Source organism: Triturus cristatus, chromosome 10 (genome assembly GCF_964204655.1).
Source record: "Triturus cristatus chromosome 10, aTriCri1.1, whole genome shotgun sequence".
NCBI classification, from domain to species: domain Eukaryota; kingdom Metazoa; phylum Chordata; class Amphibia; order Caudata; family Salamandridae; genus Triturus; species Triturus cristatus.
Window position 1 is genome coordinate 1078231084 of NC_140593.1, and position 16579 is coordinate 1078247662.

A 16579-nucleotide genomic window follows, 5' to 3' on the forward strand; every position below is an offset into this window, starting at 1 on the left:
TAGTGCACAGAGGTCAAGTTGGTACACTTGAATTATGTCAAATTAAGCAGTGCCAAGCCTTACACTCGACACCACCGCCCTCCACCACCCATCCTCACTGTTGTGCCTTCTCATAACCCAAGACGTCTTGGGGGCAGGAAGTTGAGAGACTTCAGGCTGCAAGGTTGTGGGTGGGGGCTCCACGCTGAACACTAAACGCGGCGCACAGAATGGCTTGCGGTCATTCCTTTTTCATCTGCGTCGCACCACCATCTCACAGCTGCGTTGTACAAGAGGAGACTCCTTCCAGAAATAAGCAAAATAGAAACAGCAGCTATCTGTCTCTCATCCACTAAGTGTGGTTGCTGCTACAATTCACCCAGAGGTCTAGCTGCTTCAACTCATTAGCCAATGATGTATCATCTAGAGAGATGTCAGTGGTACTGGATAAAGCACAGAAATCATCTTTGCAAAACATGTCTCCTTCATTGGTGGCTGAGGAATCATCAGAGTCTGTAATATTCTTTTACAACTTGGAGGGGACATTAGAGACAGTTATACCAATGGGAGGAGAGGCCACAGTGAAAGGAGTAGTCGCAACCCCTCAATGTGCAACACAAAGCGATAGCACTGATGTCTCGTGATCTTCCAGTCTGTTGAATAATGAAAATTTCACTCAACCTGACATCAACCTACATTTTGATCATATAATGTCTACACATTCTGAGCTACATCATGTTTTAAATCTGACTTACATTAAACTGATTCTAATAACTTTTGCCAAGAAGTGCTAACTCCTTTTTTGGTGTGTTTATTTTCACACAATTTATTACACTTTCATAATTCGTGTTTGCAACCATATTATGTCTTTCGTATAAAAGAGCAAGACACCAAGGATTTCAGTCATTTGTTCTATGGGTGATGGTATGACCATGTATTATTAGGAATAAAATATCATCTTACAATCAAAGTTCTGCGACCCTATAAGAAAAATTGGTCTTGGTCTTGTTCCTCTTTAGGGTGACAGATCTGCTTCGTGACTTGCGATATCCGGATAATGTATGGTAGGGGGTACTTTATCCCATACATATTTTTCCTAACCACTAGCTTGACTCCTCACCTTCGCCAATAATATTAGCTGGAATGATATTTAGTCGAATGTAACTCAAAGGTTACTTATAACTTCAGAAGAGTTGGTGGCCATGTAGAACCCATTCCAAAATAAAATCTTATGTACCAAGTTTGAGGCTTCTGTCTCTTTCCCTCAACCACAACAAAGGCCCTGAATTACAGGGAATCCCTTAGTCTACAAATAAACAATATATATATCTGAATACCCAATATATATATTCTTCTCAATCCTTCCTCCTGCATAGCGCTTTGATGCCTTGACTGATCTAATGCGCTCTATAAATGCTACAAATGCGCTCACTAAATCTCGCAGCACGGAAAGCAAAGTCACCCTCAGAACTGCAAACCAATGAAAAAAAAAATTTGGATATGAAACTGATCTATTACACCACTAATCTATCTGGACAAACTTATTCTCGGAGTTCTTAATGAACTTGAATCGCCCTGTCTCTATAAACATCATATATACTTTGTTTTGAGTGGCTCCGATACACACCTACCTAGTCAGCTGTACAGTGGTAACTACTCTCAAATGTTCTGGTAGCAATATCTTTTGGCTGCACACCACAAGATGTCTTCTTCTGTTTCCGGAATTCTCCCAGAATTGCTAATCTCCAAAAATATCATATAAGAGAACTCCAAAACTGCTCTCTAGTCTGTTTGCATCACTCACCTGTAATACTCTCCATGATACCTGCACTGAGTAGGATAATAAAATGTCTTTGGGAAAGTTTGGGCCCCCTTCATATGGGCAGATTTCAAGACACTTCTAGTAAGCAAGCTATATGCAGTGTTTTTTCAAATATGAACTGTTTATCCATACACCATCTTTTTTTGGGTTGTGCTAGTAATTGGTATATTTTTTACAGGCGGTGGTGCTTGTGCAGGAAGCAAGAGTTGCGGGCGTCTCACAACACTGCTTCCATTGAAGAGAAGGAGGAAGGCTCTTCTCTGATAGAGTTTAGAGACTGTATCACTGGGCGGTGGCTGGGGATGGTTGTCTCTGATGCCCACTCACTTAGGCTCACTTTAACACTGTGAGGGAGTTTCCTAAATTAAAGACTTATTCTTTTTATACACCCTGGATTTCTGTTTTTCATATATGAATCAACCATCCTTTCCTTAATTCAGATTTATGAGTTGTATAAACGTTTTACGTGAAGTGAAGCGTATGCCATAACATGGTGCCTGGAAATATTGAAACTAAGGGTGTATAAATAAAAACTCATCTATTTGTAAAATTAATTCTGTCACGGTTCCATACAAAGAGCATCCGTGAAGGCCAACAGCCAGGATACGTGGATTTATGTGCCAATAAAGAAGTAATACATACGTAGCAGTTTCCGCTCACTCTTAAGCAAAGCACTCCAATTGTTTTAATAGCCTCCAGTGAAGATGGAAATAAAAGACCCACGCTCACTATTGTTTGATGATGTTTGACTACTGATGAAACAGTAAGCTGGATCCACAGAAATGGTGGAAAATGAAAGTGGACTGTCCATCTGTATGCAGATGACGTCATGATTCCAGAGAGTGCTGGCTCTGTGTTTCATAAGGAACAGAGATGAAAGGCAACACATAAGGTATTGTAGGACAAATCCTCCCTTGTACTTCACCTCTAAGCAGAGCTGTCTTAACAGCATTATAGGCCCCTTGACAAAGCGGTGCACCGGGCCCTGCCTACACAACCACTCACAGGAATAAAGATGTTTAACAGAAAATGAGTGTTAACTTCTGGTCTGCATGGGGCTCTTGCACTGATGTGGCCCCCGGACAACTGCCCAGCGTGCCCATGCGTTAAGACGGCACAGGTTCTAAGTGCAGGTACTGGTAACATTGTCTCTTCGCAGATCGAGCAAAGGTACATCGTTTGCTGGGCTGCTGGTGCCTTTTTTGCTATCGTTCCCGGTGCAGGAACTGAGCATGCTCGGTGATGTCTGCATCCAGAACCTAGACCATTGTGTCATGGTCATACCTTATAAGACTACCCGGGAGATCACGAAAGGATGATTCTGTAAATTGTTCTTATACATCTGTCTTATCCGTTTCCCTCCCACTATTTTCACCCTCCATCTTTTTTCTCCTTCTGCATATAATTCTAAATGTTTAAGTAAAGATGCTTCTGATTTATGGCCCTTATGGCTTTCTCTTCTGGAATGTTTATACTTTTATTAGGACTGGAGGACTCAGATTTTCGGGGGGCTATTACCAGGAAAATGTAAGACGTCTTTGAGCTTCTGTCTTGCTACCTACGGGGTGTAATGAATGAGAACTTCTTTGGAACTGATGCTAATTTCCTGTATTGGAAAAAAAAAATAACAAAGAATCATTAAAAAAAAAAAAAAAATCCGCTTCTGGGCAGCAAAGTACTACCTACCTCGAATAATAAGAAAACCACAATTTATTATTCAAAGGGCAGAAATGGCGTTTACTCAATCACTAATGATTTTAAGTCAAGCCTTGGATGTTAATTATGGTCCTAAAGCATTTAATAGCTTGTCAAATATCCACAGGCCGTCAACTAAATTTAAATACCGTGGGTCGGCTTCAGCGAGAGCGAGGAATGATTGGTGACAGTTTTGGTCATGAGCGTGGCACTTCGGGGGGGAAGTTTGCATGAATGATCCCTCTGTCAAGGGTTCCCTGTGGGATTCATTGAACGAGGCATTGAGGAAAGCAAAGAAGTTCCGGATGGCGTGTTCGATGATGGAGGCTGGGCAGCGCATTCACGTGGGAACTTGTGCGAGAGATGATGTTGAGGTCTCTCAGTTCTGGAGCAGAAGCCTTAGTGAAGGAGAGCTATGGTGGCCTGGGCAGACGATGGAGAAGGGGGTTGATGCCGGTTGTACAATTGTGGAATGTGGGACCTTTCCATTGATGATCTCTGTTGATGGTCGCGTGGCTGGGAGGGTGACTTTGAGTGACGAGACATTCTAGCTTCAGATACGGCTTCTGGGATTATCAATGGTGTACTATAACCACTTCCATATGCGCTAGCTGTGATAATAGATATTGCTCTGTTAATTCTATATCTATTGCTAGATCTTAGCCCTTTTGAATTTAAGACAGATGTAAATACAAGGTGGAAAAGCCATTGAGCTCTGATACACACACGCACTAACACATAGCGAAAGAAAACTAATTATTTATTTACTAATATATCTATTGGGGTGTTTACAACTTGTGGAATATTGAGAGTTAGTTATGTGTGATGGAATCTCCCTCTCCCCACTAAGTATTAAATAGGTGTGCTCAATATGCGAGCAGAATCTTGAGTAAATTCTGATTATTTGAGCTACCTGCATGTTGTACAATATCCTGTTTTCCAGCGCTTCATGCTGATCAGTAATTGCCTCTCACAGGAGGCTTGGTGACAGCAGAAATGTCACACAAGAACTGTGAAACCAAATTGACGCCACAGCTGCTCGCGCAAGCAATATAGACCGCTGACCTTACGGAGACCGGACGGACAAAGGTTTGAGCTGGGATCTCAATAGCCTTTTGTATGCAAGTGCTTGTGGCATGCTTAAGACCTGTGGCTATTGCACTAGAAATGCATGCTAGGTATGTAAAAATCTACCCTAATTCCTAATTCTCCTACCCTTACTTTGAAGAACATGACGTAGAGCAATGATTGGCTGGTGTAATTTTGCCTGGAAGACAACGACACATAGTTACGTCTACGAGTACAATCATTTGTTCCTGGTTTGCATATGAATTGTGATTGCACTCCGAGAACCTCAAGATGCCTGGCAACGTGGCATCCGCCAACCAATAACAACCTTTTGATATCAAATGAGCCACTGACATGCCCCAATTCCACACCACCCTCACAAATGGCATAGACACTAGGAAACACGTGTTCAGCTAAGGCCAAGCACTTCCGGGTCCCACTTGAAGTCAACCACAATAGCAGCTGAATATTGTTCCTTTACTTAAGCAGAACATGCCTATTTCTATTTCACATTTCAATGTTGGCAGATAAATGAATTGAGATGTAGGGAGATGAAGACATTTTCCAGAAAACTCAGTGATCACACAGTTTTGTTAAGCAGGCTAGCCAGGCTCAGTATCCAGGTCTCCTTGACTTCCAGCTGACACCTTAACCATGAGGCCACAGCTTCCTTCTGGAGAGGGTGTCTGCGTCACAATGCAATACTCAGTGAGGTGCATTTCCAGGGTGAACACGTGGTGGGAATAGTGAGAGCTTGGGTTGGCACACCTATTCCAGCGTCATATCTTGGTGTTCAAGGGTCTTGTCACTTGGTGAGGTTGCCGACTACCATGCCAGCTCGTCATCTGCACTAGGCGTGCAAATTCTAATGCTTGCCGGGGCAACTTAATGTGGTCCCAAGTTACATTTTGAAGCCAAAATGTAATCTATGTCCATCAACCACGCTTTGCCTGTTAACTTACCAAAACTAAAGAGACCAGAATTTCATAACTCTTGCGTCATTCCAAACTTCCACTTAGCCACACAATTTGGTGCTTACCATGAATTGTTTTGTAACTCATGCAGGACAGGCTCTTATCTGTTGCTCCACTTCTAGGTGGACTCGGCTACCTACCAAGGCACCTATTTGACTTTGTTGTGATCAAGGCCTTCGGTTTCACTTGGTGATTGCGACATTTGTAGCACTTTGTCCAGGGATGTATCACTCTTGGTTGGCACAAATAAATTACCTTTCGCTGTCTTTTTGTCAAGCACAGTTTTAGATGTTTGCACATAGTTCCAGCCACTTTGACAATTGAGTTTTACTTTAAAAGTAAAGATATTGTTGTGTTACAACACATCACATACATACCAAGTTGTTGTTGCTAGCACTGGGGTGTCAGCTGCTTCTTCTGCTCAGTTGGATAGTTCTGAAATTGTTCCCAGACGGCTGAAAATGTGTATCCAGACATCACCTGTCGGAACGAAAGCACACGCGTTTGTCCATGGTCATTCTCAATGTATCTTTAGTAATATTTATTTATTTTAAAGGTTTTATATAACGCTGGCTAGACCCGACGGTATCAGAGAGCTTTACATGAGTATCAGACCATAATTGCAGATTACATCATTACAAGATTACACAGTTTCAAAGCATAGTTACATAGTTACATGTTAGGTCGATAAAAACAATAAGGACATATACGTAAGGGAAAGAGCAGGTATGGGGGAGATTCAGGGGAGAGGGGGTGATCAGTAGAACAAAGAATGAAGGAGGGAAAGAGGTGGGGAAGGGTGAGAGACAGAGTATGAAAAGGGAGGGGAGGGTGAAGGGGGCACAAACCATAGGACGAGTAAAAGCTGCGTCCAAAGTCCGGTAAGCTGTGATCCCAGGGGAAGTGGAATCATTCCCACATCTCCGTTGCGTGAGGCTCCCTTGACGAAGTGGACTCTCTCAGAATGGACTCTGAGACTCCAAGGCCTAACTACTGGATCCTTCCCCAACTAGGGGAGAGGGAGTGCTTTGGCAAGGGAGGCCATACCACAACCTCTACTGTGAGTGGCTCCCTTGACGCTGTGGACTCTCTCAGCGGGGTAACTGAGACTCCAGAGTATGAATATTGGATCTTTCCCCAACAAGGGGAGAAGGAGTGCTTAGGCAAAGGGCACAAGGGACAGGGGGCATGTTTTTGTTTTACTTCTCCACTCTTTAATGTGCTCTCTCAATTCTCACATGAACATGTTCTCAAATGGAGAAGCTTCAGGATCTACACAGATATGACTGACTGTACCTTAGCACCAAGATCTACACCTCACAGCTAAGCGCTTGTTTCAGCTTGGGGTTCTGTCTTGTTGAAAAGGAAAAGATTACTGACTAGGCAAAATGGAAGCTAGCCGAGTAGCTAAGAGCCTTTCAACCCTCCACCCCATGTAAGCAGATTTCATAAATTTGTGGACACTCCTTTATAAGTTGAGTTCAGTGCTTTCCTGCCAATAATCTAAGTGGAAGCCAAGCTCGCAATGCACGTAGTTTACCAGTCAATTCAAGCTCTGACCACCGCTTTACACCTAACAGACTGTTTCTAAACTGCTAAACATTGAAAATCTGCCCCAAATTGCATCCTGCATTTTCATTACTTTGACAGCTATTTTCCTCTCTACATTTGCTATTTCTGAACTCTGCTCAATCCAGGTGTGGCTCCCTAACTCAGATTCTGTTCCTTATGGTTTTTAGCAAGCGGGGCCACCAAAGGTGGTAGATGGTCTCATTGCCCCTTCCTCTAATCGCTGTGACAGGGAAGGAGGATGTCCTTATAAAGGCAAGGGCAGATTCATTACCTTAACTAAAGCACATGCAGATGACTGCTGAAAGGGCCTTGGGATCTGATTCTTCACTTGCCCTGGAACCCTCACCCCAATCTTCATGCTGATGGGTATTGTCTGTAGGCGCTCCCTATCACTTCCATTAAGAGAAAAGGTTCCCCCTTTAAACCCTACTTCTGTATGCACCACACTTATCACTGTATAAATGGTGTTGTTTCCATCTTGCAGTTTACACAATGACTATAAGATAAGACCCACCTCAACATTACGCATTGGCCCATGCTACTGAGCTCTCTAGTCATCCCGTCAAAGACAGCTCATGGCATTTCTTCTAGGTGGCGGCAGCCATCTTGATTATTCCCTCGCATTCATCAAATAAAACACACTTTAGTTTGGTGTTATGACCTTGTTCTGGTTCAGTGAGCAGAGAAACAATTTACATAATTGTGTTTCCTTACAAATATTTTATAAACCCATCTAAAACCAGAATACAGTAAAAAAAAAAAATCCTTAAGCCAGAAAGAGAAAAACAGGAAAGTGGGTGGACAATCCCCTCTCTGATCCAAGGCTTACAGACATTAATGGGAAGGGCTAGAGACATGAACCGTGTTATATACCTAAATTTACATTCCAAAGACATAAGTCATTGTCGTTGTCCTCTACCTTCAAATAATTATTTGTAAAAACAATGTTTTAATGAAGGTAGAAGTGCATTTTCTTTTCCACTGGGTAAATGTGTAGAAAAAATATATCCAGCTGCGACAGTGGATCCTCTACTGGAGGTAGAGGTGGTGAAATTTGCTCCAACACATGCCAGATTTTCATTTTCTCCTTGGCTTGGACCTGTGGCCAACTATGGGTGCAAAGATCATAGTAGATCTTTTTATCTGGTAATCAGGCAAGGTTCGATAAACTTGTATATTATTGCCCCTGGACTAGGCAAAGGCTTGCTCCAGTATAGTGTAACTCTACATTTTCGTGAAAAAAGGCTGCAAAATAGTTCTACAGGGTGAATAACGGATGCACAAATTAGTGCATACCGCCTAAGTTTGAAAAAATTATATAAATCATTTTATACTTTTTTTAATGTTCATCCTCTCTATTGAAGGTTGGGAAATGGCTTTCATAATTTAAAAAAATCATTAGGATAGGTTCGAAACATTTTTCGCAACTTTTTAGTTGCCGAAGTTTTTTGTAACATTTAGCAAACAATCCACTCTTAAAAAAAACAACCATTTTTCATGATCTTCCAGCCTACTTGCAGCCCAAACACATAGGGTGACCCAGGTGCAAAAAAGAAAAGTCAAGGCCAGAACCCAGCCCGAGGGTTGGGTCTTAACCTTAAAGTACGAGTCAACTTTGGATTGGCGCCCGAGCTGCTGACGTTGCACGTTGGCCACGCACCAGCTGCAGGGTTAGCTGCATTTCTCTCTGCTCCTGGACACTATTCCTCACTGTCAGAGAGATAGCGGCTGCTGGAAGGGAGGACATGTGATGTGCTGGTTAATACACTGCGGTGGGTTTCAGAGATTGTACAATCAGCCCGCTGTTCAGGCCCTGACACACGGTGTGCGGCTGGGTATCCATCGTTTTTCGAATCAGGATTCCAAGATGTGCACGCAATTTCCACTCAGGCCCCCATTACTGTGTCCCCGATTTCTTGTCACCTGAAATAGGATTACATGTAGTGCGGTATTGCCACAGTCCAGCAGTGGCGGCTCTTTCGCTAAGGCGGAGGAGCATTGCCCTACTGCTTTTAAGCAGTGTCACTAAAGGAAAAATAAAATGATAACTCTATGTTATTATCATTTTTTTTTTCCTTGTTGCGGCAGCTTTGTGGGTTGGCGGGAGCGGGGCTGCTCTGCTGACAGAGCAGGGAAGGAGAGGAATGGTTTGCACTCCCTAAAGTGTGCATGAATGTTTGGCCAAACATTCATGCAAACTTTGCATGTTCTCCACCCAGGCTGCATTACAGCCTGGGTGGAGAACATGCCAAGGACCCATTCCCTGGCCGAGTGCCGAACTAAGATGCTCAGACCAATCACAACGCTGCATTGCAGCGTTGTGATTGGCTCAGGGGAGCCTTGGTGCCTCTAGAGTACCCTGTTCCGAAGACAACAATGGAGAGAGCAGCAAGACTCTGTGAGGAGGTACTTTTTAAATTCTTTACCCCCAGTCCCAGCTCCCCCTTGCCCTCTGCCTTCCCACCCCTGATCTGTGCCAGCCGCCGCTGCACCACATGTATTCTCAGATTCATGGGGTGCGAAATGCGAATTACGACACATATTTCTGGCCACATATTCATTTACTATGGCCATACTCTTGGAAATGGTGACTGCGTGCAGAACTCAATGCGGTACAAGGCCATCCTTCTTTTTGGCACCCCTCCAATGACCTCCTTCTCCACGAATTCCCCACACAACACCCTCTAACACTGCCTCCCATTTCTCCATAGCCCCTCTCTTCCATACAATTCAATTTTTATAGCGCTACTCATAGTTCACTCACACTTAGTTCTGTGATCTGCATGGTACACTTTTCTTGCAGCAGGCACATTAACCCTCTGCACTACTTTATGATCAGTCAAAACTGCCCCCTCGACAAAACTCTGTTAATCACCAGAGTTATCTTGAAATTGTTGTTGGCTGAAAATTGCTGCAAACACAAGGAACGCCAACCCTCACCCGCCACCCTCCTCTTCCCTGATCAGCACGAGGCGCGTCTTCACCAGTTGTCCCGTGCTAAAGTCAGCTTTGGTGCGGTAATACCAATTTTCGAATGTTATTCAAGTGGCAAATGTTTTAATGCTTCTTAAAAGCAGTGTTTGAAATAGAAAAATAGAAGTGCGGAGTTTATGAGAAGTGCCGGCACTCAGTATCGGACAGTACCAGCCCATTTAAAGCACTGCCTAAAATGGTGGTTCTACTGTGCGATATTGGTAATCGCAAATGTGGCATTATTGTGCTGGCCCCAATGCAGGATTTATTTGAATACAGTTTTCGCCAAGAAGTACTTGGCAACATTTATGTCAGGGGAAACCACAAGATTTAGAGTTTTGCAATTCGTTATGAGGAAAATGGGAGCAATAATTGGTATAACCCTTTCAGAATCGTGGGACACGTAATGGGGACGTAACACCGCACCCGGAAATACTGCGACAGGTGGCCTCGGTACTTACCAGGCGTGCTATTAATGCTCCAAATACAAGGACACTCATGGGCATATGTACACGCCCCTATTGCCACCACGTCACCTATAGTGTTGTTGTGGTGGCGATAGGGGCTGCTCCTTATGCACAAGGCAGCGTAAGGCCCCCTTTTACGCTATGGTTAGCGTGAAAGGGTGGGCAGTGGGTGTTGCTGTGGGCATTCCACCACAACACCCATTCATTTTGAAGCTGGCCCCTATGTGCAAGGGCAGCGTACATAGGAGGCAGTGCCGAAATGAAGACCAGGCAAAAACTGGTCTTAAGTTGGCGAAACGACCAGGAATCCATTATTTCTCCTCGTTTTTGCTTTCTCCATGTGTGCTGCCTTGTGCAGCACACATGGGAAAAGCAAAATGCCATTGTTTGTTTATGTACCGGAAGGGGTCCCTTCCTGTACATAAACAAACTTTTTTTTTAAATGCCATTTTGTCACTTTCAGCAGCACACATGAAAGTGACAGAATGGCATTTTAGTATTGTTTATGTGAAGAAAGCGACACCTTCCTACACATAAACAATCTTCCCCTGCACGCAGACACCCTTGCACTATGGGGCAAGGGTGCCTGCGTTGGTGCTAAGGTGTAAACTTAGCGCCATCGCCGGGGGAAACGCAGGGCTGTACCACATACTTGTAAATATGGTGCAGCCTTGCGTTTCAGAAGTGGCGGCGAGAGGCGTTAAGCCAGGAAGGCTAACTTCTCTCTCCTCTCCTTCCTTGTACATATCCCCCTCAGAATTGGTTCCTTAGTTAGTACCACAACGTTAGCTACTACGATTCATTTAAATACTTCTGAATATATATATTCACTCTTCACGTCCTATAGGGCCTTGTGCCCCCACAGCAATGGAAAACACACTACTGCAGGTGACCATGTGTACGGACAAGTAGTCCCAGCAATAAAAAAGACCAGTTCCTTACATGGCTATTTGAAGTGCCAAGCAAGTCCTACAAAGTTCAAAAAGCACACCATACATGTGCAGCGTGTAGTTCCCTATAGCCCCTGACACTGTCATCACTGTGAAGGCACTGAAACTCCACAGTGCAAATTGCATTGGGTGCTGTGTGAGTTTGTGCACACTTTTTTTTATGGATTTGCACAAAAATAGAAGAATATTAACTGAAAAAGACAGTTTTGCTGTTTCCCATGTGTTTTCCCATTTGCGCTAGCAGTTGCCCTTGATTTAAAAAAAATTGTGGTAAATATGATGGCCATATCTGAGCGAGTACCATTTGAGCTCACCATTAATTATGTGGCGAGAGCACCAAAACCAGATCGCCTTTGCACTGACCCCTATGTAGTGCTTTAAATGGGCCGGTACTCACAGGTACTGAGTACCGGCACTTCTTAGTTTTATCTCTCTGAGTACCGGCACTTCTCTACTGCTGAGGAGAGTACCGGTACTCATTAAACGCTGGTGCTGGCGGCCTGACTCTGACAGCCAAGGCACTTCTGTAGACCTGAGCCGAGCCCCCGCTGAACTATTCAGCTTGGGCTCATCTGCATACCGTCGGGGTGTTCACCATCACGATGTGTTGCAAACACAGAAATTGAGGCAGCCCAGTGACAGCGCTATTCAGATAGCCGTGGGAGGTAACCAGATTCAAATGGCTTTAATCCCACCTGATTCTTTTGTGTAAGAGTCTGCTTATGTTTGTCTGCTGGCCTGTGATTGTTTTTGTGTGAGAGAAACTAGGAAGAAAGGGGGAGAGAATAGAGACACTCATGGAAGGTAAATGTGTGGAATGCTTGGGTGTACACGTCTGCTTGTTTCTGTGTCCCTCGAGAATATTGTGCCATGCAACAGCAATAAACAGTATTGATGTTGCAAATATTAAAAAACAAGGAAATGTTAAAATATCACCGCGTGTGGCTTTCGTTGTGTACTGAGTAAACAAACCTTTGTTTATTAAAAGACATTTCTCATGTGTTTTGGGATGTGCTGCAAGTAGTATAGAAGTCAAGAATTATCGGCATGACTTCTAAGCCCCGCCCCAAACCCCGCCCACTCGCCACATTTAAATGAGTACCTGCACTATTTTTCCCCCATTTAAAGCACTGCCCCTATGTATTTATGACCCAGTGTTTGTAGTGCCAAGTGCCCCTTGCATTGTCAACACAAGATGTCATATGCGACTGTGTCTAGGGCCGAATGCTCCTGCCATTTTAAATTCATACTAGCACTTATGGTTATGTGTCGTGCCAATACACGTCTGGCACTTTCAACACATGAACAGATTTCGGACCAGGTGTCTCCTCACGCTTTAAAAACAAACTACCGTGGGCGCAGTGCGTATGGACCACATACACTCTAGCGCAACAAACGAGGCACCGATAAGTAGCTCTGTATAGGACTCTTCAGGGGACAAGTGACCGCTAGTACTCTTGAAAATGCTACTACCACCAGTGCTCTTGGAAAGGGTGAAGTGCTTCTTGCCGCTTTAAAGAAATACTATAATATCAATAGGACCACGTGACTTCCGCCACTTAAATCCATGCTGCCACGTGCGTCTGTGCAGGGCCTGGTGGCTCCCGGTGCTTTCAAAATATGCTGAGTCCATTCATCTACGTCTGTGTTTAGGGCCGCGCGATTTATGTACTTTAGACACATTCTGCCATATGTACCTGTGTTTACGGTCACGTGACTCCTGGTACTGTACAACATTTGCTGTGAATCCAAAATGATAAAGCCTGAAGAGTCAGGCATTAATTGCATCTGGCCACAGCCTACCTTTTGAGCGCCTTTCTGTCTGTGGTGCCCCAGGGGCACCTCATGACCTCTGTGGGCAGAAAGTATAAAAAAAGATGGAGACGCGGGCAAACCTCAAGGTTAAAAGGTAAGACCCCGCAGAAACATTGAATCCGGAGCACGCACGTTTGTAGGTCTCGGCTAGCGAAGGCTGCGCTTGCGCAGTCTCGCTCGCGAGATTTAATGACTTGGAGAAGAGGGGCTTGAACCCACCTCTCTTCTCCATTGGCTGGCCTCTGAAATACTGGTCAGCCATTGGAGAAGAGGGTTGTCTCTCCAAACAAGGCCCGTCCTTTTCGGAGTCGGGGGCGTGTTTTTTCAATTATTTCTCTTTTTTGTACTCCCTGCCCCTTTCACACGTGGTGGGCGTGTTTTTTTTTTTTGTTTTTTACATCCGAAGGTTCGGCCATTTCGTGCGCGGCGGGACTGGGAACGGAGCATTTTTTTTTTATCCTCGGCAGACAGGAGTCTGAAAAGGTACAGAGCGGTGGCTGTACTCCCTCTCTCTCACCTCCGTGACTGCGCACTGGAACGGCCCTAACATCAAATACTAATTGTTATGGCTGTAAAGTGGGGCTTCCCTTGTCGAGGTGTCGCGGCACCCCGGCACGCATTTTCGTGCTTACGTGTCCCCATGCTAGCGCCTACTAGTGGGCGCGCTTGACTGACGGCGTTGCCTGCCCCGGTACGGGGATCTCTGAAGTGACCGTGTCAAGTGACAGACTGCCTGTCAGAGCACATGTCAATGCCCACATTGTAGGCTAACTCCTCTGTGACTTGTAAATTATGGATCGGCGCTGCACAGAGGCCTTGCTCGCCCTCGCAGTGCAGTGTGCTGAAGGTGAGGGCATGGACGGTGTACGGTTACACTTCCTGTGTAACCGGTTCCTCCTCATTTGTTGAGATGTCTCAGCAGGGTGGAGCAGAGACTGAGCTGCCAGCAGCCGAGAGCTCACTTCAGTGACGTGAAAGTGGCTTCACTTCAGGCGAGCTCGGCGCACTTGCAAGCTCACCCTTTGATTCGTGACACATCCCGAGCAAGAGCCCTGCTGTGCCAGGAGCCTTATCTCCTGAAGAGGGCGGGGAGGGGCAGGGGTGCAGCCCGTGATGTCAGCTGGTGTCAGCAGGGGGAGGGCCGAGCAGGGAGGCCGCGGCTGCACCTAGGGGTCTGCTGAACCAGTCCGAGGAGGCACGAAGCACCGGAAGTGCACGGGGCACGCGCTGCTTTTACTTCACTTTCCAGACGTATGTGTATGGGTTTAAAGGAATGGAAGTGGACGCCGTCCGGACACGTGTAAAGAGGTAAGCGTGAGATGCCAATGTTGTGGGAGGTAAGAGGGTGGTCGCGCTGTTATGACTGTGTCACACAGGCGTGGAGTGAGCAAAGTTTTAAAGCGCCGCTGGAGAACTGCAGAGCACTCACCGTCGATGGGCACTTCCACCATTCCCATTGTGCAGTGTCTGGAGATACTTACTAACATCGCGCCGTGAAGCTTATCTTCTAGGCGTGTTTTCGAGTGGTGTTATTAGTCTAGAATGCACCGATCACGCTGACTTGCTTAGGGGCTCAAAATCATTTAGCGCACGCCCGTTCTGTAACATGTGAAGGACACAGCAGTTGTGTGAAGACGTTTTGCGCTCCCGCATGAGTGTTTTGTTTACCCTTCTGTTTAACACCCGCAGTGAAATACCTCGGCGAAGTGTGCATTACAACATATTTGCATTCAGGGTAAGATTCCTCCCGGAATGGAAAAATATCGGCCCCCTTGGTCCAACATTGGCGGGACTCTAACCACTCTGTACAGGACCTCAAGTGGTCGATCTTAGAGAGAATTTTGACCCCCCCTGGAAAAGATCCCACTCAGATCCGTAAGAAAAGAGAGGTATTTTGGATTTACCCTTTGAATTCGGTTAATAAAGGACTTAATGAACACTGCCCTTGGGAGAATGCCATCATCTAATTCTCCCGCAGTAGACCTTTCTAAACAACCCCTCTGGTCCGTCTATCTGAAAAAACCCCCCTCTGAAATTTTTGGGAATTTTTTTTTTTTTTTTTTTTTTTTTTTAAATTACCTCTTTGTCCCCTCTTCCTTCCCCTAAGGTTCTCGTTTGCATTTCTTTTGCAATTCTTTTAAAACTATTTGTATTCCCCTAGGTTTTCTCTGACCGGTCCAAGATGGCCGCCGTACTTACCATCCTCAATGTCCCTTCTCTATATCTAGTACATCCTCCCTACACCCCACCCTCAGCCTGTCATTGGCCACTAGATCGCCCTCACTGACATAAAAGAAGGCGTCCTCTCTAGCAACCTGTCCTTCCCCGGAAGCCGCCGATCGTCCGTGTCTCCGCAGAGGTCTGTGCTTGAAATCCGCTTGGTCGCCGACCAGTCGAATTAAACTTGGTAAGTGCTCCCCTACAGGTGATGATCTCTTCAAGCCCATTTGGCTTCCTGAAGGAGACGCTAACTTCGTTTTATCTTCATTATTCCAGGTGCACCCTCCCTCGTCTCCTACTTACCGGAAAGTCGTTTCAGTTCAGTCGACCGAGGGAGTCTTGGTACACCCATCCCATATCCTGTAAAAGGGAAAACTGTTCCTCCTACTTAGGGACGACCTCTCCACGGGTAGGGGATATTCAACAACCCCCCCCTCCCTCCCCCCCTTTTTTTGACCTGCCCTGCGGGTTCATTACTCATATATTTACGAATTTTTTCTTTAATTGTTGCCCCCATAACCCTACAGGTCTTGGATCCCGTGAGGCACTCATCTACCTGCAGACATTCTCTATCGTTCTAAAAATTATCGCTATCGGGGGTGGTCACGTATCACGTCTGAGAACCCGCTTGTGGCCCAGTTCTCGATATGAAGAACACATGACCTTTGAGCTGTTTTGGGCTCCTCTTGCATTTAATGGTATTGATATTATTTACCCTCCTTTTCTCTACTACTTCGACCCGCTCTGTTTCTATCCCTAGGGGATATAAGGTAGTCATTCTCGTCTCGAGATGTAGTAGGTGTGGTGTTGGTGCACACATTTTTTATACTTTCTCACCACAAGGTTTTGTTCACTTGTCCATTCGGAGCACATCTATGTTGCTTTTGTTTTATATTAACTAGTCACTGTTCAATGGATGTTTGCCTTCTATGTTGCACTTTATTCCAACTCTTCTCTTTATTTCCTACAAATCTTTATATTGTTGCTTCCACCACTGGCAAACCGCTTGTATGAAAACTTACCCATCGTATTTAGATCGCACCT

General features: G+C 45.1%; 1 protein-coding gene across 3 annotated transcripts in view; it reads right to left on the minus strand.

The window, feature by feature from the left end:
• ELFN1 (extracellular leucine rich repeat and fibronectin type III domain containing 1) overlaps positions 1–16579 on the minus strand; it is a 784985-nt gene that overhangs the window by 121242 nt on the left and 647164 nt on the right. For all 3 annotated transcript variants that reach the window (XM_085629235.1, XM_085629236.1, XM_085629237.1), the window contains one exon: positions 5916–6018. The gene's annotated coding sequence lies outside the window, so the exon portion shown is untranslated. The remainder of the gene's footprint in view (positions 1–5915; positions 6019–16579) is intronic.